Raw genomic sequence first — 22,688 nt, 5'->3', positions numbered from 1 at the left:
ATCTTGAAGCATTGTTAGTGAGTTTGCCTAACTACCACTCAGCTTTTCTTTCTTGCTAATCATGGCTTGAAAGTTACCTTAGGTTCCCACTTAGGATTGAAAGGTACCACTGGCAGCAGGATAGAAGTCTAGACTCATCTAAGCCCCATTCTTGAATAGATGAAATAATATGTGACTTATCTAGGGGACATCTTCAGAAAGGTTATGCTCTCAAATGTCCTAAGCCAGTATCTGCCCTACAAGAGAGCATCCAGAGACACAATTGCGAAGGCAGTACATTCTGAATTCAAATCACGTGAGGATGGCTATGTGTCCCCTAAATTATTCAACGGCCATTTTGCTCCATCTCTTCCCTTCATGTTTTCTCTGTGTGTAGAAAGTTAATTATTAGACAAGGGAGACTCTGTCTGCTTCCAAACCCCATGACTTCTGAGAAGGGGCTGACTCAGAATGTTTAAGGCTAACATAGGAGAAATCAGACTCAAGTCATTTTGATTTCTTAAGAGGCTGAAACTTCAGCTTTCTTTAGACTTTGTGCTAGATGGGCATTAGGATCTTATCATGGTGGGGAACTTAGCATATGTTCCCCAGATTATCAATAGATGGAATCTTTTCTGATCTATGGGGACACTCAGGATATCTCGAGGAAATAGTACCCACCTAAGCATTTGTAATGATTAAATGCCAGTTAAATGTGGGACAGATTATCTTTAAGTAGACCAAGATAAAATACAGGTGAGAGTCGTAGTAAGCAGGGAGCCAATCCATGATGCTGTGCTTAGAGTTAGTTTTCCTTCTTTCATGAAGATATGGAGGCAGGCATGGGAAATGGACTTCAGCACTAATACAATCAAATAGCGATTATTTTTAACCTAAAGTAACATTGAGGGTGATAGTTTTATCTGTAATGAGGTTTCATCCTCAGAGAGTGTGTTCTAAAAATAGAAACGGATGTTGCCTTAAGTCCACATAATAAACTTAACCTTTTGTTCATTTTACTCAACCTTCCCCATGCCATAAAGAGATAAGGATATCTGAGCTTTCTACTTGGTTATTATATTGTGCACACTTGCAGTGCATGTAATTGTGTCTAGTCTGTCTATGGCATTTATTTCCACATGTTGTTTTGTGTCGCCCACAAAAACTATGTGACAAATGCAGTTACCACTTCAATTTTTATTTGCATTGAGTACTGATATGTCTGTGCTCTCTGGCTCCTAGTGTCTTTTAGGGAAATGAAGGGGTGTGATAGGACGTGAAGAGGAATAGATTATCTGAGAGCCCTATAAGATTAGCAGCCCTGATCCTCAGCTCAGACTCTCATTCCTCTGAAGAGTCTACTAGGGTACCAACCATGCTCTCAGCCATGGGCTCCCTTGTGGCCAGCCTCTGGGCAGGGCTCCATCTCTGGACTCTGCTGTTGGCTGCTGTCACCTTCCTGTTCCTGGCTGACTACCAAAAAACCCACATTAGCATCTTCCCTTGCTAATGTGGGCTAACACAGTGAGCAGTTCTCTGCTAGATGATAGCTGAGAGAGCAGCTCTCAAGACGAAGGGACTGCCGGCTTGGGCTAGAAAATGCTGCTACACAGGCCTTGAAAGACTGAGTTAGAAATGAGAGCGAAACTTGAGGCACTTGTGCTACCATGACAGTGAGACTCTTGTTTCTAAATCAGAGAACCACAGGCTTATAATTTTAATACAAATGATTTCTTTTTTTTAAAAACTTTCTTTTTGTTTTATTGAGAAAAAAACAATTTTGGCCTCCTCCCAGCCTCCCACTCCACCCCCCCTACTCCTCTCCCCGTCCCCCCACTTCTCTCCTTTTCCCCCCACTCCTCTCCCCCTCCCTAACAAGTCAGAAGAGCAGTCAGTGTTCCTTGCTCTGTGGAAAGTCCAATCTGCCCCCTCCTTCCAGGTCTAGGAAGGAGAACATCCAAACTGGCTAGGCTCCCACAAAGCCAGCACATTGCTTAGGATCAAAACTCAGTGCCATTGTCCTTGGCTTCTCATCAGCCCTCATTGTCCTCCATATTCAGAGAGTCCGGTTTTATCCCCGGCTTTTTCAGTCTCAGTCCTGCTGGCCTTGGTGAGCTCCCAAGAGATCAGCCCCACTGTCTCCGTGGGTGGGTGCACCCCTCATGGTCAGAAACAGAAGGAGGGAGAAGATGAGCAAGGAAGTCATACAAATGATTTCTGTCAAATGAGGGGAAAATGCAATATGAGAAAGGGACAGAGGGTCAACAGTTTCTAAGTGATATTTGTGTGGTGTTGACTCTTAACTCCTTTATAACGTCTTATTCGCTATTCCGAATAACTATCCATTTCATGTTTGAGATTAGAAAGTGAGGCTTAAGTAAATTTGATTTACATCAAATCTCTCTACTATTGAACATAGTGGGGAATCTGGGACCAAACCTGTTCTGATTTTTCTGATCAGCCTATGCTTCCTCCATAGGGCTTGCAGTATTTTGACATTTAAAAGATGTCCTCTGATGCTTCTCTATGAATTTTGTTAAAACCCCTTTATAGACTCGATCCCCATCACATCTCCCAGGAGTCTCAAGATCTCTGCATAGAGTTTCCTGAAAATTATACCCTCCACACCAAAAAAGACAGTTCTATCCCCAGTCAGGGAAATTCTGATGCCATTCGTTGATTAACTCTGGAAATGTGTTTACAGATACTAGCATAAGATGATGAAAGCATACTATAGATTCTGTAATATAAGAGGTGACAGAGTCATTACGTTCATGGCACACACTTCACTGTTAGCTGTGCAGCAGATGTGGGTCTAAAATGCACTGAGGTTGTTCTTGGAATCAGGAATGGACATGACAAAGACAAGAGCGATCGAAAGAATGGGTAAAGACACTGCTAGGGTGGGTGATTCAGTGTGATAAAAGGCACACTCTGGAGAGCCCAAGCACCATGCCAGAAAGGCTGATGGAATAAGCTTGCAAACACTGCTTTCTTGATTCGCTCCTAACCCAGACAACTGGGATCAGACTCCCACACACTGAGGGTTGAGAATGGAAAAATAGAGAAGGAAGGCTCATCATTTCCTTGCCCAGGTCCTCACAATAACAGGTGCCTCATTGGTACACTCATCCATTGCTGGTGGGAATGCAAACTTGTGCAACCACTTTGGAAAGCAGTGTGGCGCTTTCTCAGGATTCTGGATCAACTTACCCCTGGACCCAGCAATACCACTCTTGGGAATATACCCAAGAGAGGCCTTATCATACAACAAAAGTATATGCTCTACGATGATCATAGCAGCATTGTGTGTGATAGCCAGAACCGAAAACAACCTAGATGCCCTTCAATGGAAGAATGGATGAAGAAAGTATGGAATATATACATATTAGAGTACTATTAAGCAGTAAAAAACAAGGACTTCTTGAATTTTGCATACAAATGGATGGAAATAGAAAACACTATCCTGAGTGAGGTAAGCCAGACCCAAAAAGAGGAACATGGGATGTACTCACTCATATTTGGTTTCTAGCCATAAACCAAGGTCATTGGGCCTATAATTAGTGATCCTAGAGGAGCTAAATAAGGAGAACCCAAAGAAAAACATATAGGCATCCTCCTGAATATTAACCTTCAGCAGGCGATGTAAAGAGACAGAGACAGAGACCCACATTGCAGCACTGGACAGAGATCTCAAGGTCCAAATCAGGAGCAGAAGGAGAGAGAGCACGAGCAAGGAACTCAGGACCTCAAGGGGTGCACCCACACACTGAGACAATGGGAATGTTTTACTGGGAACTCACCAAGGCCAGCTGGCCTGGGTCTGGAAAAGCCTGGGATAAAACCGGAGTCTCTGAACATAGCGGGCAATGAGGACTACTGAGAACTCAAGAACAATGGCAATGGGTTTCTGATCCTACTGCATGCACTGGCTTTGTGGGAGCCTAGGCAGTTTGGATGCTAACCTCACTAGACCTGGATAGAGGTGGGGGTTCCTTGGACTTCCCACAGGGCAGGGAACCCTAAATGCTTTTCGGGCTGAGGAGGGGGGAGGACTTATTATGGGGTGGGGGATGGAAATGGGAGGCAGTGTCAGGGAAGAGACAGAAATCTTTAATAAACAAATAAATTAAAAAAAGAAGTGCCTCATTATTCTTCTTTGGATGCTAACATGTCTTACCCTAGACCTGTACAAACTTCTTCCCCTAGACTTGTACTCAGCATTAAAGAGCAACCTAATGGACTAGAATATCCCCAGAAGACACTCACAGTCAATACGAAGTTATCTTGACAAAGGAGAAGGTACTAAGTGGGGAGAGTCATGCATGAGAGCTCAGGAAGTATCTACATTTACCTCCATTAAGGTCTGTTCCATATATTGAAGCATGACTCTTTACCATCATTTTTAGGGTACCATGCTTCTAAGAAAACTGACTGTACTACACAGTGACTACAAAGAATGGACCACTCCAGAAACCTTCAATCCAGAGCACTTTTTGGAGAATGGACAGTTTAAGAAGAGAGACTCCTTCCTGCCTTTCTCAATGGGTGAGTTTTGATGAGCAGGAGGGGCTTCAGAGCTCCACCATCCATTTCCTCCTCTCATCCCATAATGTTCTGTTTTAATGAAAACATCTCCAGATTGACCAGTGTGACTCCATTTTGTGTTTGGTTGAAGTCCTGCATTCCCTGGCCTTGTCCCTAATTCAGAGCCCCCATTTCCCTAGCTGTGTTGTAATATGAGCTGCGGGCTCTGTCCTGCCACCCTGCTGGCCACCCGGCTAGCTTTACACCCGAAATAATTACACAGAAACCGTATTCATTTAAACACTGCTTGGCCCATTATATCTAGCCTTTCTTGGCTAACTCTCGCACCTGGACTAGCCCATTTCTTATAATCTGTGTAGCCCACGAGGTGGCTTACCAGGGACATTCTAGCCTACGTCATCCATCCTGGGTCGGAGCTTCATGGCATGCCTCTCAGGGAGCAGAGCTATTGCATCTCTGCCTGGGAGAGAGGAGCATGGTGTCTCTGCTCCAGAGAGCAGAGCTGTGGAGTCTGAGCTCACTTCCTCTTCCTCCCAGCATTCTGTTCTGTTTACTCCTCCCATCTATGTTTTAAGCTATGAGGCCAAGCAGTTTCTTTATTACTTAACCAATGACCTTCTTCTATCATAGCTGGGTGTTTCAACTTTTCTCATTTTTTTCCCCAAACATTAAGAATAGACATGTATCATGTGCTCCATCTTTACTAAGGTGTGTATGGAACTCCTTCATAAGATTTCCTCTGTTGAGACTTTTATTTAGTTCTGTACCCCATTTTTAAATTAGGTTTTTGGACATTGACTCTCTAGAGATCTTTATATATTTTGGATATGAAATGATGAGTTGTTAAGTATTTTTTTCCTATTCTGTAGGTTTCATGTCGTGCTTTATCATTTGGTAAAATTCTATTGCTTTCCTAATACCCACATATATTCATGGTGTCTCTCTAAATGTGGAAGCCAAATGATAGGAATCACTTCCTCCACTTGGTAAGAATAAATACCGCTGGACTCAGAAATCAAGGATCATGGTGATATGTTCAATTTTTATTAATTTTATCAATATTATATTATACATCATATATCAGTGGTTAATATGAGGAGTTTCAGGCCTTACCCTTTCAGAGTAAATAAGCTATTCCTGATGGAATTGAGAAAAAGGGAGAACAAACTCACAAATATATTGATACCTGTGTTATCAGCTTAAGAATGAATGCTCAGGCCGGGCGGTGGTGGCACACGCCTTTAATCCTAGCACTCGGGAGGCAGAGGCAGGCGGATCTCTGTGAGTTTGAGACCAGCCTGGTCTATAAGAGCTGCTAGTTCCAAGACAGGCTCCAAAGCTACAGAGAAACCCTGTCTTGAAAAACCAAAAAAAAAATGAATGCCCATAATAAAAATTTGAAAACATGTACAGCTCTAAACACCTCTCCTCACCTCCATATCTCACAGCACATGAATGATTAGGATGCTTCAGGTAGAGACCTTGTTTATTTTTGGTCACTTACATACTTTTATGTTCCTTTAGGGTTACACAATAGATGCCTACTTAATTCATAATGACCTATATTAATGATTTTTATACAGTAAATTGCATTTTTATTGAACTTGAATTTCATTCAGAGGAGGAGGAAAACTTTTCCTGATATGATTTCAACATGCCCGTGTATTCCTATAGTACCAATTCCCCTTAAATAAATTAAAAGGGTGGCATTCTTTCTACAAACAGTAAATCAATCATCAGTCTGTGCTGTTAGGATACTGACAGACACATGGTGTTTTTCATGTGCCCCCCCCAATCCACAGTCACCTTTCACCTTCATTATAGAGTCAAAAGCTGAATAAAATAACGAAGAAAAACCTACTAACATGGCTAAAGAAAGCATGATATGAATCATAATTGATCTCTGGACTTTAAATTTTCTAATCTAATATAGGGATATTCATTGACAACTTTATCAGATGATCAGCCTTGCAGACAGTTCAATATAAGGTATGGTTTACCTATGCCCTGTGACTAAACCCAGTCAACACATTGATTTGACAAGTGTGACGTTAGTAGAGCAGTACTTTTTCTCTCATTGCTGTCCTTAATGTACTATTTTTAGTATATCATGCTTCAATAAAAATGGATATGCATTTATCTTTATTGAATGTGACTTTTATACTTCTTGGTGGATACCCAGGTGTTGAACAGCTAGATCACACAGAAGTTCTATTTTTGGCTTTTTAAGGATCTTCTATACCTTTGACCATATAGGGTGTGTTAATTATTAACATTCATTATCACCAACAATGATTAAAGTTTCTAGAACTTCAGCGACAGGAAATTCATCTAAAGGGCAAAAGTGCACCCACAACTAGATTGTTTATGAAACTATTGAGATAATTCCCCAAGGGATTGGCATTTCCTCCAGAAAAGTCATGCAGGGAAAAGCAGAAGGATGAAGAGGAACTTATACGACTTCTGACTATTTCACAGGAGACACTGGTCCAGACATCTATATTTAATCATAGGTGGTGTTAAAGCAAGGCCTGCTTAGTTGTGAGAACTTCTTGTCTTCCACTTAAACCTCAACCTGATGTTAGGAACAAAGATGTATATGGATGATCACTGGACCTCTTTACTCTTCTTCCCACCATGGCTCCAATGAATGAATCTCCTTTCTATGCATGTCTGCTTAATTGTCAGAGGCCAGGTGACCAAGGGTAGAGTCTTAAGGTTGACAGAACTCCAGTGCTAGGAAATCCACTGACAGCTCATCACCAGCATAGGCTGCTGTTATTTTAGAGATGGCAGACTTTCTGACTTGGGCACGATGGTGTCTCAGTGGAGCTGTCATTTGTATTTCCTAGGGATAAAAATTTTGACAACTTTTCCATATATTTATTAAGCACTTGTATCTCTTCTGAGACACATTAGTTGGTTTGTTAATACTTTATATAGTCTGGTCATTAACCTCCTGTTAAATGAATAGCGGAGAAAGGTTTTTTGTCTTACATTGTCCTTTTACTAATTAATTTTCTTTTTTGTTGCTATTCTAACAATATTTCTGCCTGTGAAAAATATATTCAAAAGAGAAACCCATGCGTTTCTCTTTAAATATCAGATTACTGAAATGATGGACCTCAGGACATTAGAAATAACCCAGGAAACTCCTACAAGGTAAGACAAATCTCTGGGAACTGGCCAGGGGAAAAACTTATCTTCCAGAAAAGGATCATATCTCCTGGAGAAGGATTCACAACTTGTCAGTTTAACTTACTGAGAGATATCGATCTCAGACAAAGATGGTGGAACTACATCATCGCTAATGCTTAGTTACACACACCTCTTGCTTCATATTTAAACATTAGTTTCATTTCAGGACCTCAATAATGAGTGTGGAGTAGGAGTTGCCTCGATCACTCTGTTTCTTTTCATTGTTACCAAATTAAATAAATCTGGTATTTTCCACATTTTACTCTCCCCACTTATTGCTATTATTTATGTTTGCCTGCTTTTTGTTTTATGGACATGGTTTCTCTGTGTGCTAGCTTTGACTGTTCTGGAACTCACTTTTTGATCAGGAAGGCCTTGAATTCACAAAGATCCACCTACCTTTGATTCTCAAGTGCTGGATAAAGGCATGTGACACCACATAGCTTGTTTTTTTATTATAAATTGGTTTGTTTAACTGGCTTATCCAGGACATGTAGTCAACTGTAGCATGTTGGGGCACATGCCGTTCTTTACCTGTGGATTTATTTTTGTGTATTCTCTTCTGTTCTCTTCTATTATATTGTCCCAAGTAATGCTTATTTTGCTACTATGGCTAGGTAGTATAATTGTACTATGATACCTTCATGAAGTGCTCTTCTATTCAGGATTGGTTTGACTTACTGGAGCCAAATACGCTTCCATAGGATTTTATGATTTTTCCCTATATCCATATGGGTATTATTGGAATTTATTAGAAGATCACTTAGATTGATTTTGGTAATATAACAAGTTTCAAAATACTTATTATTCTAGCTCATGATCTTTTCACTGTCTAGTATGTTTTTTAATTTCTTTCTTCCTGGCTTTGCAGCTTCTTCCCTATCATTCCATGACTGTTTTTTTCCTAGGGGCTTGTCTGATTGCTTCTGTTGTTAGTGTGGTTGAAATGATCTTCCAGCACCAGTCTTTCTATGTTAAACAGTTGCCTTTTGGAGACAAGCAGCCCTTAGTCTTTCTTTTTATTCAGGTTGACTAGGTAGGCTATTGCTCTTCAACAGACTTCCTGTTGTTATGCACAGAGCAACAAGCCTCCCTTTAAGAGTGCTAACTATTATAACTATATAGTTATATCATAACTATTATAGCCTGTCTTTTAGCACATGCCTTGACCCTAAAATTCAGCTTCCTAATATTCTTTTGCTCTTTAAACTACATTTTATATTTATTTCTGGGCTATTTCATCCAACACAAAATGAGCTCAATGGTGTTTTTATATAATGTTTTTTCTCATAATGCTTTTTGAGGCATTTTTTGTGTTACTTGTGTTTTGCTTCTCTATTGGGTTCTGATTTTTTTTATGGACTGTGTGTGTTTGCATATTTGTGTGTCTGCAGTAGTAGTAGTAGTAGTAGTAATTGTAGTGGTGGTGGTGGTGGTGGTGGTGAGGGGATGCATTCCTGCAATACTCCTACAATTGTCTTAAACTAATCACTTAGTTCTCCACAGACTTTGACTGATTCAAAGTTATTCTTACAGGCAAATCAATAACTTGCATTTTGCCGATTATACATCACTACTGGCTGAAAGTCTCAATGAGCTGCAGGCCGTGGTAAATAGTGTGGTGGAAGTCAGTGAAAATCTCAGTATGAAAGTAAACATCGAGAAGACGGGGATACAACACATGCGAAGGGTAGACAAGGATTTTAACATTGTAATAAAGAATCAGAACCTCAAGCAAACAGTCAACTTTGTTTACTTGAGAGAAAAACCTAAGCTCAAAGGAGGAAGCTATTTCAGACATCAAGAGGTAGATAGGGATAGTGAGGGCTGCATTCTAAACACTAGGAAAGGTTCGGTCAGGAAGAGACATAACAACCACAAAATTACAGGTATATGAAACACCTGTCTTTAGCTGCCTTCTTTACAACCCCGAAACCAAGACAATAAAACATGCCTCAGAACAGCGGCTGAATGTGTTTCTGATGGCATGACTCAGGAGGATTCTAAGCGTCACACGAAGAGACAGGCTGTGAAATGATGACGTTAAGAAACATCTCCATCTACAAAAGGAAGTAAACTACAGGATACAGCAAGGGTACTTTGACCTTGTTATGAGAATTACTGATGGCAACAACCCAAAGACAGCAGTGCTTAAAGGAGAACATGGGGTAAAGTCAGAGAAAGGAAAGCAATTTATAAAGCAAACAAAAGTGAAACAATCTGATACGGCTATTCTGATTTCAGATAAAACAGATATTAAATCCAATAGTCAGAAGTGATAATGTCATTGCATAAGGGCAACAGTTAATAAATCACAACAAGTGTAAAAAATGTTATACACAAGCACCACACTCTTTTACCTTTCTGATACACACATAATGGAAGGAGAGAACCTATTCCTGAAAGTTGTTCTCTGACTTGTGTGCATGCACACACACTACATACAATGATGTGACAATGTTTTAAATACACAAAAGCATTCTCCAATATGTAAACACACATTCTCCAATATGTACACACCACAGTAGTATGGGACTACTGTATCAGGCTTAGCAGAAAAAAAAACCTTAGGAAAAAAAAACTGCTGAATAGACAGCTTAAAGGATGCCTGTGGAAACTTGTATGTCAATAACACAAGCATCCAGGACTGATCAGGATAGGAACTATAGTAGAACTGCCATAAATATCTGCCCATGAATGCTTAAGTATTGCCGTGACACAAATGATGCTGATGTTGAGTATATTTCTTGAGATTTAAAAAAAAATTAAAAAATTTTGTTTTGTTTTCTTTTTATATTTGCCTGTTTGTTTCCTAAAGATAAAAAAGGCATTGAGTCAGATGGGTGGGAGGTGAGTAGGTTTTGGAAGGAGACAGAAAATGGAAACTAACAATATAAATTTTCAAAATTAAAAGTGTAAATGCATTTAAAAATACTGAACTATATTGTTGAAGTGCTTAAGTTGATTTACTTTATGCTTTATATATTTCATTAGGCAAGTAAAAAAGTGGTCATTTACAATATTTTAACACAAGCTAATACTTAAATAAGCCTTGATTTTGCCCAATGTCTGATAAAATTAGAGGTACTCATTACTATGAAATACATTTTACTTTTGATTTGTTGAATGGTATGTGTGTATCTCTGTTTCTTTGTTTATCTCTCTCTCTCACTCTGTTTGTGTGTGTGTGTGTGTGTGTGTGTGTGTGTGTGTGTGTGTGTCTCCATGTATGTGAATAATTTCTAACACTTAGGACTCAGAGATCCAGTTCAAGTTGTCAAACTTGGAAGCAAGTGCCTTTACCACTGAGCCAACTTCCTAGCCTCTAAATTCTCTTTTAAAAATAGATTTTTTTTACCTATTTAATTAAAGAAAACAAATATTACACGTCTAATTGTTTAAATATAAAGCAGAGAATATTCCTTATAAATAGCAATTTTGGTGTGGTCAACCTATTTACATATAATTCTATTCTTTTAAGAGTTATTTTTCTGTAAGCCTTATCAATTACTTTTTGTGTAACAGACATATAAAGAATGGCATTTATAGGTATAGCCAATATGTATTTGGTAGAATATCTGAACACATAAGGTAAAAGGCTTACTACATTTTGTCCTGCTACATCTGTCACCATAACACAGATTATTCTGTATGTTATTTTATATGTATAACATGTACATATAAAATACTAGAGATTTTACAAGAAAATTTTCAGTTGCAAACACAATATTCTTTTTAATGATGCAATGAAACAGAACCTAACACTGCATTTTTGTGATACTAGTTTTATCTTGGCAATATTACAAGTTGTACACCAAGTTAGATGTTAAAAAATCGACTCATAACTTTACTTACAATGAAAACAACATTCCCAATTAATAATTGTCTCATGTAATACAGACAAAATATATATTAATACAGACAAGATGTATGTCCAGCTCATCTAGACAAGAGCCCAGAAATCATATGAAAGTAGCTCTACACACAGGCTGATTCTAAAATTTCTCTTTAAAATTTACATATTAAGTTTATCAAGCAGTAAACATTTTAGAAATGATATTCCTTCCATTTCTTTTGCTGAGACAGAATACTCTGACCCTCTAAAACATTGATTTAGAAAAGGATTTGTTTTGCCTTATGCTTCCAGGGATAGAGTTTGTTATAAGAAGGCATTGCACTGGGAGTGTGAGACTCAGCCCCTATGCAACAGGGAGGCAGCCAGACCATATTTCATCTTCACACAAGAAGCTGAGAGAAAAAACAGGAAGTGAGGTCAAGCTAAATTAACTCAAAACCACCTAGAGTGACTTACTTATTCTAGCAAGGGTTTACCTCTTAAATGACTCCAGAAGTACTCCAAAGCATTCACACACACACACACAAACACATACACACACAATTTTAGTTTCAGTAAGGTATGCCCAAAATAGCAATTTTAACAATATTTTTAAAAATCAATGCAGCAATGAGTTGCTAGAGTGTTGTTTGTTGTTGCAGGAACTCTAGGGGAGGATTCTTTTCACCTAAACTATCTTAGGAATCATCCCGAATTTACAAAATAGAATCTGCTATAATTCATTGGTACCAAGACAAAGAAAAAAGCAATATTTTCTATAATTGCACAAATGTCAGGAGAGAGTTCCACAATGTACTGGTGAGTGGGTGTTCCTGTAACGAACTTTCCGGTCTACCTCTTCTGCAAGGCTGATTAACTCATTAGAACTGCAAAAAATCATGGAGAGGTTAAATTGATGCAAGCCCAGGCCAGATACAGATGAACTTTAGTGCCCTCCATGGTCACTAATAACCTACCTTTATAAATGACCTGAAGTGCAAACTTTGGGATATATTAATTGAACAGACTAGTGACTTAAACCAACCTGAAGGCTAAGATTATCATCACATAGCAACAACCTCTGGACCTCTACCAGGTATTTCTGTGGTTGAACATCAACATATTTGAAGAATCCCATGATTTATGACTTCCTTTATTCTTTTACAATAACACTTCGTGCAATTGTTAGAATATTGGAACATGGAGTTTATGGTCAGTTAAATCTGTGTTCCTTGGCCATGGTAACTCATACTTATGTCCGGAATAAATTGGATCTTACTCTTAGAGGTAAAATTTTTGTTTTGTATCAAGAGTTACAGTGGCCTAATAAGCCATTTTACACTGGATGAGAAAGATACTAATATGGGTCCCCTCTGTCCAAACTGCCAGTATCATCCCCATAGGTGGATTTTGGTGAATGCTTTGTGTGGCTCCAGCCTCTCTTGATTTGGTCAACAATCAAAGACATGTAACTATTTTCAGACTCATGCCTTGTCTATCATCCTCTGAGAGTGCCTCATCATTCTTTATCTCCAGAGGAGCAAAGTCACTGTTCAGAAGAGGAGTTGTTCATGCCCTAATTTAAGATAAAACAAAATAGAGATCACCCCATGCTATTCTTAAAAATCATGAATGCCACAGCCTCCTAGGAAGCTCTCTCTCTCACCTCCATTTGGATATCTTGGACCTCCCTTCAGGAGCTCTCTTTCTCTTAACCCTCATGCTGACTTTTGTGAAAAGATTTTTTAAACTATACTGCAAGTCAAAGATCTTTACTTGGCATAAATTGGGTCCTGGAAAGTCTAGGGGAACTCACCAGGCTGCTGTAGATGACAATGAACAGCTGTGTCTCTATCCCAACTAAGGTTTGTAGATGCTCATGACAGACTGCATCTTGAAGCATTGTTAGTGAGTTTGCCTAACTACCACTCAGCTTTTCTTTCTTGCTAATCATGGCTTGAAAGTTACCTTAGGTTCCCACTTAGGATTGAAAGGTACCACTGGTAGCAAGGATAGAAGTCTAGACTCATCTAAACCCCATTCTTGAGTAGATGAAATAATATGTGAGTTATCTAGGGGACATCTTCAGAAAGGTTATGCTCTCAAATGTCCTAAGCCAGTATCTGCCCTACAAGAGAGCATCCAGAGACACAATGGCGAAAGCAGTACATTCTGAATTCTAATCACGTGAGGATGGTTATGTGTCCCCTAAATTATTCAACGGCCTTTTTGTTCCATCTCTTCCCTTCATGTCTTCTCTGTTTGTAGAAAGTTAATTATCAGACAAGGGAGACTCTGTCTGCTTCCAAACCCCATGACTTCTGAGGAGGGGCTGACTCAGAATGTTTAAGGCTAACATAGGAGAAAACAGACTCAAGTCATTTTGATTTCTTAAGAGGCTGAAACTTCAGCTGTCTTTAGAATTTGTACCAGATTGGCATTAGGATCTTATCATGGTAGGGAACTCAGCATATGTTCACCAGATTATCAATAGATGGAATCTTTTCTGATCTATGGGGACACTCAGGATATCTCGAGGAAATAATAACCACCTAAGCATTTGTAATAATTAAATGCCAGTTAAATGTGGGACAGATTATCTTTAAGTTGACCAAGATAAAATACAGGTGAGAGTCGTAGTAAGCAGGGAGCCAATCCATGATGCTGTGCTTAGAGTTAGTTTTCCTTCTTTCATGAAGATATGGAGGCAGCCATGGGAAATGGACTTCAGCCCTAATACAAATCAAATAGAGATTATTTTTAACCTAAAGTAACATTGAGGGTGATAGTTTTATCTTTAATGAGGTTTCATCCTCAGAGAGTGTGTTCTAAAAATAGAAACGGATGTTGCCTTAAGTCCACATAATAAACTTAACCTTTTGTTCATTTTACTCAGCCTTCCCCATGCCATAAAGAGATAAGGATATCTGAGCTTTCTGCTTGGTTATTATATTGTGCACACTTGCAGTGCATGTAATTGTGTCTAGTCTGTCTATGGCATTTATTTCCACATGTTGTTTTGTGTCGCCCACAAAAACTATGTGACAAATGCAGTTACCACTTCAATTTTTATTTGCATTGAGTACTGATATGTCTGTGCTCTCTGGCTCCTAGTGTCTTTTAGGGAAATGATGGGGTGTGATAGGACGTGAAGAGGAATAGATTATCTGAGAGCCCTATAAGATTAGCAGCCCTGATCCTCCGCTCAGACTCTCATTCCTCTGAAGAGTCTACTAGGGTACCAACCATGCTCTCAGCCATGGGCTCCCTTGTGGCCAGCCTCTGGGCAGGGCTCCATCTCTGGACTCTGCTGTTGGCTGCTGTCACCTTCTTGTTCCTGGCTGACTACCTAAAAACCGACATTAGCATCTTCCCTTGCTAATGTGGGCTAACACAGTGAGCAGTTCTCTGCTAGATGATACCTGAGAGAGCAGCTCTCAAGACGAAGGGACTGCCGGCTTGGGCTAGAAAATGCTGCTACACAGGCCTTGAAACACTGAGTTAGAAATGAGAGCGAAACTTGAGGCACTTGTGCTACCATCACAGTGAGACTCTTGTTTCTAAATCAGAGAACCACAGGCTTATAATTTAAATACAAATGATTTCTTTTTTTTTAACTTTCTTTTTGTTTTAATGAGAAAAATCAATTTTGGCCTCCTCCCAGCCTCCCACTCCTCCCCCCCCCACTCTTCTCCCCATCCCCCCACTTCTCTCCCTCTCCCCCCACTCCTCTCCCCCTCCCTAACAAGTCTGAAGAGCAGTCAGTGTTCCTTGCCCTGTGGAAAGTCCAAAGTCTGCCCCCTCCATCCAGGTCTAGGAAGGAGAACATCCAAACTGGCTAGGCTCCCAAAAAGCCAGCACATTGCTTAGGATCAAAACCCAGTGCCATTGTCCTTGGCTTCTCATCAGCCCTCATTGTCCGCTATATTCAGAGAGTCCGGTTTTATCCCCTGCTTTTTCAGTCTCAATCCAGCTGGCCTTGGTGAGCTCCCAATAGATCAGCCCCACTGTCTCCGTGGGTGGGTGCACCCCTCATGGTCAGAAACAGAAGGAGGGAGAAGATGAGCAAGGAAGTCATACAAATGATTTCTGTCAAATGAGGGGAAAATGCAATATTAGAAAGGGACAGAGGGTCAACAGTTTCTAAGTGATATTTGTGTGATGTTGACTCTTAACTCCTTTACAAGGTCTTATTCGCTATTCCGAATAACTATCCATTTCATGTTTGAGATTAGAAAGTGATGCTTAAGTAAATTAGATTTACATCAAATCTCTCTACTATTGAACATAGTGGGGAATCTGGGACCAAACCTGTTCTGATTTTTCTGATAAGCCTATGCTTCCTCCATAGGGCTTGCAGTATTTTGACATTTAAAAGATGTCCTCTGATGCTTCTTTATGAATCTTTGTTAAAACCCCTCTCTTTATAGACTCGATCCCCATCACATCTCCCATGAGTCTCAAGATCTCTGCATAGGGTTTCCTGAAACATATACCCTCCACACCACAAAAGACGGTTCTATCCCCAGTCAGGGAAATTCTGCTGCCATTTGTTGATTAACTCTGGAAATGTGTTTACAGATACTAGCATAAGATGATGAAAGCATAGTATAGATTGTGTAATATAAGAGGTGACAGAGTCATCACATTCATGGCACACTTCACTGTTAGCTGTGCAGCAGATGTGGGTCTAAAATGCACTGAGGTTGTTCTTGGAATCAGGAATGGACATGACAATTCAAGAGTGATTGAAAGATTGGGTAAAGTCACTGCAATGTTGGGTGATTCAGTGTGATAAAAGGCACACTCTGGAGAGCCCAAGCACCATGCCAGAAAGCCTGATGGAATAAGCTTGCAAACACTGCTTTCTTGATTCGCTCCTAACCCAGAGAACTGGGATCAGACTCCCACACACTGAGGGTTGAGAATGGAAAAACAGAAGGAAGGCTCATCATTTCCTTGCCCAGGTCCTCACAATAAGAGGTGCCTCATTGGTACACTCATCCATTACTGGTGGGAACGCAAACTTGTGCAACCACTTTGGAAAGCAGTGTGGCAGTTTCTCAGGGTTCTCGATCAACTTACCCCTGGACCCAGCAATACCACTCTTCAGAATATACCCAAGAGAGGCCTTATTATACAACAAAAGTATATGCTCTACGATGATCATAGCAGTATTGTGTGTGATAGCCAGAACCTGAAAACAACCTAGATGCCCTTCAATGGAAGAATGGATGAAGAAAGAAAGGAATATATACATATTAGAGTACTACTCAGCAGTAAAAAACAAGGACTTCTTGAATATTGCATACAAATAGATGGAAATAGAAAACTCTATCCTGAGTGAGGTAAGCCAGACCCAAAAAGAGGAACATGGGATGTACTCACTCATATTTGGTTTCTAGCCGTAAACCAAGGTCATTGGGCCTATAATTAGTGATCCTAGAGAAGCTAAATAAGGAGAACCCAAAGAAAAACATATAGGCATCCTCCTGAATATTAACCTTCAGCAGGCGATGAAAAGAGACAGAGACAGAGACCCACATTGAAGCACTGGACAGAGATCTAGGTCCAAATCAGGAGCAGAAGGAGAGAGAGCACGAGCAAGGAACTCAGGACCGCAAGGGGTGTACCCACACACTGAGACAATGGGGATGTTCTATTGGGAACTCACCAAGGCCAGCTGGCCTGGGTCTGGAAAAGCCTGGGATAAAACCGGACTCTCTGAACATAGCGGACAATGAGGACTACTGAGAACTCAAGAACAATGCAGTGGGTTTCTGATCCTACTGCACACACTGGCTTTGTGGGAGCCTAGGCAGTTTGGATGCTCACCTCACTAGACCTGGATGGAGGTGGGGGTTCCTTGGACTTCCCACAGGACAGGGAACCCTAATTGCTTTTTGGGCTGAGAGGGGGATAGACTTAATAAGGGGTGGGGAAGGGAAATGGGAGGCAGTGGCAGGGAAGAGACAGAAATCTTTAATAAATAATTAAATTAAAAAAAGAAGTGCCTCATTATTATTCTTTGGATGCTAACATGTCTTTCCATAGAACTGTACAAACTTCTTCCCCTCGACTTGTACTCAGCATTAAAGAGCAACCTAATGGACTAGAATATCCCCAGAAGGCACTCACAGTCAATGCAAAGTTATCTCTACAAAGGAGAAGATACTAAGTGGGGAGAGTCATGCATGAGAGCTCAGGAAGTATCTACATTTACCTCCATTAAGGTCTGTTCCATATATCGAAGCATGACTCTTTACCATCATTTTTAGGGTACCATGCTTCTAACAAACCTGACTGCACTACACAGTGACCCCAAAGAATGGGCAACTCCAGAAACCTTCAATCCAGAGCACTTTTTGGAGAATGGACAGTTTAAGAAGAGAGAATCTTTCCTGCCTTTCTCAATGGGTGAGTTTTGATGAGCAGGAGGGGCTTCAGAGCTCCACCAGCCATTTCCTCCTCTCATACCATAATATTCTATTTTAATGAAAATATCTCCAGACTGACCAGTGTGACTCCATTTTGTGTTTGGTTGAAGTCCTGCATTCCCTGGCCTTGTCCCTAATTCAGTGCCCACATTTCCCTAGCTGTGTTGTAATAGGAGCAGTAGGCTCTGTCCTGCCACCCTGCTAGCCACCCGGCTAGCTTTACACCCGAATTAATTACACAGAAACTCTATTCATTTAAAAACTGCTTGGCCCATTATATCTAGCCTTTCTCGTCTAACTCTCGCACCTGGACTAGCCCATTTCTTATAATCTGTGTAGCCCACGAGGTGGCTTACCAGGGACATACTAGCCTAAGTCCATCTTGGGTCGGAGCTTCATCGCATGCCTCTCAGATAGCAGAGCTATTGCATCTCTGCCCGAGAGAGAGGAGCATGGTGTCTCTGCTCCAGAGAGCAGAGCTGTTGAGTCTGAGCTCACTTCCTCTTCCTCCCAGCATTCTGTTCTGTTTACTCCTTTCATCTATGTTTTAAGCTATGAGGCCAAGCAGTTTCTTTATTACTTAACCAATGACCTTCTTCTATCATAGCTGGGTTGTAGTAATATGGAGTGGCGGCGGGGCTGCGTCCCCAACACCCCAAGCCGCCTGCCTGGCTAGCATTACCTGAAATAATTACACAGACACTGTATTCATTTAATCACTGCTTGGCCCTTAGCTCTAGCCCTTACTGGCTAATTCTGATATCCCAATCAACCCATCTCTAATAATCTGTGGCACCGGTCTTACCGGGAGAATTCTAGTTCAGAGCTTCATAGCGTGTGTCTGCCCAGGAGTTGGGCATGGCGTCTCTCTGAAGGCGTCTGCTCCAGAGAGGAGAGCTGCGGAGTCTGACCTCACTTCCTCTTCCTCCCGGCATTCTGTTCTCTTTACTCCTCCCACCTATCTCCTAACCAATGAGAGCCAAGCAGCTTCTTTTATTTTAACCAATGACCTTCCTCCATCATTTCCCCTTTTTCGGTTTAAACAAAAAAAGGCTTTAACTTTAACATAGCAAAATTACATATAACAAAACAGTTATCAAGTAAAAGTTACATCAGAAACATTTATACATATAATAAGAAGAGCCAAGCAGCGTCTTTTATTTTAACCAATGACCTTCCTCCATCACTGGGTGTATCAACTTTTCTCATTTTCTCCCCAAACATTAAGAATAGACATTTATAATGTGCTCCATCTTTACTAAGGTGTGTATGGAACTCCTTCATAAGATTTCCTCTATTGAGACTTTTATTTAGATCTGTACCCCATTTTTAAATTAGGTTTTTGGACATTGACTCTCTAGAGATCTTTATATATTTTGGATATGAAATGATGAGTTGGTAAGTATTTTTTTCCAATTCTGTAGGTTTCATGTCGTGCTTTATCATTTGGTAAAATTCTATTGCTTTCCTAATACCCACATATATTCATGGTGTCTCTCTAAATGTGGAAGCCAAATGATAGGAATCTTTCCTCCACTTGGTAAGAATAAATGCCGCTGGACTCAGAAATCATGGATCATGGTGATATGTTCAATTTTTATTAATTTTATCAATATTATATTATACATCATATATCAGTGTTTAATATGAGGAGTTTCAGGGCTTACCCTTTCAGAGTAGATAACCCATTCCTGATGGAATTGGGAAAAAGGGAGAACAAACTCACAAATATATTGATATCTGTGTTATCAGCTTAAGAATGAATGCCCAGGCCGGGCGGTGGTGGCACACGCCTTTAATCCTAGCACTCGGGAGGCAGAGGCAGGCGGATATTTCTGAGTTCCAGACCAGCCTGGTCTACAAGAGCTAGTTCCAAGACAGGCTCCAAAGCCACAGAGATACCATGTCTTGAAAAACCACAAAAAAAAAGAATGAATGCCCATAATAAAAATTTGAAAACATGTACAGCTGTAAACACCTCTCCTCACCTCCATATCAGCACAGCACATGAATGACTTAGGATGACTCAGGTAGAGACCTTGTTTATTTTTGGTCACGTACATCCTTTTATGTTCCTTTAGGGTTACACAATAGATGCCTACTTAATTCATAATGACCTATATTAATGATGTTTATACAGTAAATGCATTTTTATTGAACTTGAATTTCATTCAGAGGAGGAGGAAACCTTTTTCTGATATGATTTCAACATGCCCGTGTATTCCTATAGTACCAATTCACCTCCAATAAATTAAAAGGGTGGCATTCTTTCTACAAACAGTAAATCAATCATCAGTCTGTGCTGTTAGGATAGTAACAGACACAAGGTGTTTTTCTTGTGTCCCCCCCCCCAAATTTACAGTCATCTTGGACCTTCATTATAGAGTCAAAAGCTGTATAAAATAAACAAGAAAAACCTACTAACATGGCTAAAGAAAGCATGATATGAATTATAATTGATCTCTGGACTTGAAATTCTCTAATCTAATATAGGGATATTCATTGACAACTTTATCAGATGATCAGCCTTGCAGACAGTTCAATATAAGGTATGGTTTACCTATGCCCTGTGACTAAACCCAGTCAACACATTGATTTGACAAGTGTGACGTTAGTAGAGCAGTACTTTGTTCTCTCATTGCTGTCCTTAATGTACTATTTTTAGTATATCGTGCTTCAATAAAAATGGATATGCATTTATCTTTATTGCATATGACTTTTATACTTCTTGGTGGATACCTAGGTGTTGAACAGCTAGATCACACAGAAGTTCTATTTTTGGCTTTTTAAGGATCTTCTATACCTATGACCATATAGGGTGTGTTAATTATTTACATTCATTATCACCAACAATGATTAAAGTTTCTAGAACTTCAGCGACAGGAAAATCATCTAAAGGGCAAAAGTGCACCCACAACTAGATTGGTTATGAAACTATTGAGATAATTGTCCCCAAGGGATTGGCATTTCCCGCAGAAAAGTCACGCAGGGAAAAGCAGAAGGATGAAGAGGAACTTATACCACTTCTGACTATTTCACAGGAGACGCTGGTCCAGTCATCTATACTTAATCATAGGTGGTGTTAAAGCAAGGCCTGCTTAGTTGTGAGAACTTCCTGTCTTCCACTTAAACCTCATCCTGATGTTAGGAACAAAGATGTATTTGGATGATCACTGGACCTCTTTACTCTTCTTCCCACCATGGCTCCAATGAATGAATCTCCTTTCTCTGCATCTCTGCTTAATTGTCAGAGGCCAGGTGACCAAGGGTAGAGTCTTAAGGTTGACAGAACTCCAGTGCTAGCAAATCCACTGACAGCTCATCACCAGCATAGGCCGCTGTTGTTTTAAAGATGGCAGACGTTCTGACTTGGGCACGATGGTGTCTCAGTGGAACTGTCATTTGTATTTCCTAGCATAAAAATATTGACAACTTTTCCATATATTTATTAAGCACTTGTATCTCTTTTGAGACAAATAGTTGGTTTGTTAATACTTTACATAGTCTGGTCATTAACCTCCTGTTAAATGAATAGCAGAGAAAGATTTTTTTCTTACATTGTCCCTTTACTAATTACTTATCTATTTTGTTGCATATTTTACCAATATTTCTACCAGTGAAAAATATATTCAAAAGGAAAACCCATGATTTTCTCTTTAAATATCAGATTACTGAAATGATGGACCTCAGGACACTAGAAATAATCCAGGAAACTCCTACAAGTTAAGACAAATCTCTGGGAACTGGTAAGGGAAAAACTTATCTTCCAGAAAAGGATCTTATCTCCTGGAGAAGGATTCACAACTTGTCATTTTAACTTACTGAGAAACATCGATCTCAGAAAAGATGGTGGAACTACATCATGGCTAATGCTTAGTTACACACACCTCTTGCTTCATATTTGAACATTAGTTTCATTTCAGGACCTGATGAGATTATGAGGGCCAATTATATTTCAATACCACAATATTGAATGCTAAGTCTGTCAAAGGCACATTCTCTTTACAGTCTAATGGCTTCTCAGAATTTGCAAGCATGAGAGTGTGGTTCCATTAACCTGAGTGAAAGAAGTTTTCTGTTAGCACTTGGGAAAGGGCATTTGTGATACCTCTGCTTACTTGTCAAGTCTTAGAGAGGATCATTTTCCTGTGGTTCTTTCCCTCCAGTCCCTCCCTAGGGTAATGAATTTGTATTTAGGGGCAAAAAATTTGCTACTCCTTTATTTTGTGTTTTCATGTTTGTTAGCCTGTTTCTGATGAAAGGTTGACGGGCATTCATCTTATTCCCATATACGTCAATGGTGTTCTATCCTGTGTTTCTAGGATTTTTTTCATTACTATTAGCAATTTGAGTTAGTGTGGATACAGTTTGGTTCTTGGGTGTCATAAGGTGAAAGGAGAAACGAATCCCACAAGTAATCCACAGACCTCCATAGGCACTCCAAGTCACAAGTGTAAGCACACAAATAATAAATAAGTAGCTTTGCCATAGGTCCTTGAATTCAGTCCTCAGAACCACAACAATAACAATATTATTCATAATAGTAATCAGGACCAAGATGCTCCTCCAACAAATGTTAACTAGGTACCCATGGATGCACATTTTTGGCAAGCATTGCTCTGCTAAAGGGAAGTGATTTCATGAAGAGGTAAGAGCACTGCTTCTGAGTGCTGAGGTTAAAGACATTTGTC

Source organism: Microtus pennsylvanicus, chromosome 13 (genome assembly GCF_037038515.1).
Source record: "Microtus pennsylvanicus isolate mMicPen1 chromosome 13, mMicPen1.hap1, whole genome shotgun sequence".
Classification (NCBI taxonomy): Eukaryota; Metazoa; Chordata; class Mammalia; order Rodentia; family Cricetidae; genus Microtus; species Microtus pennsylvanicus.
This window is presented reverse-complemented; position numbering follows the sequence as displayed.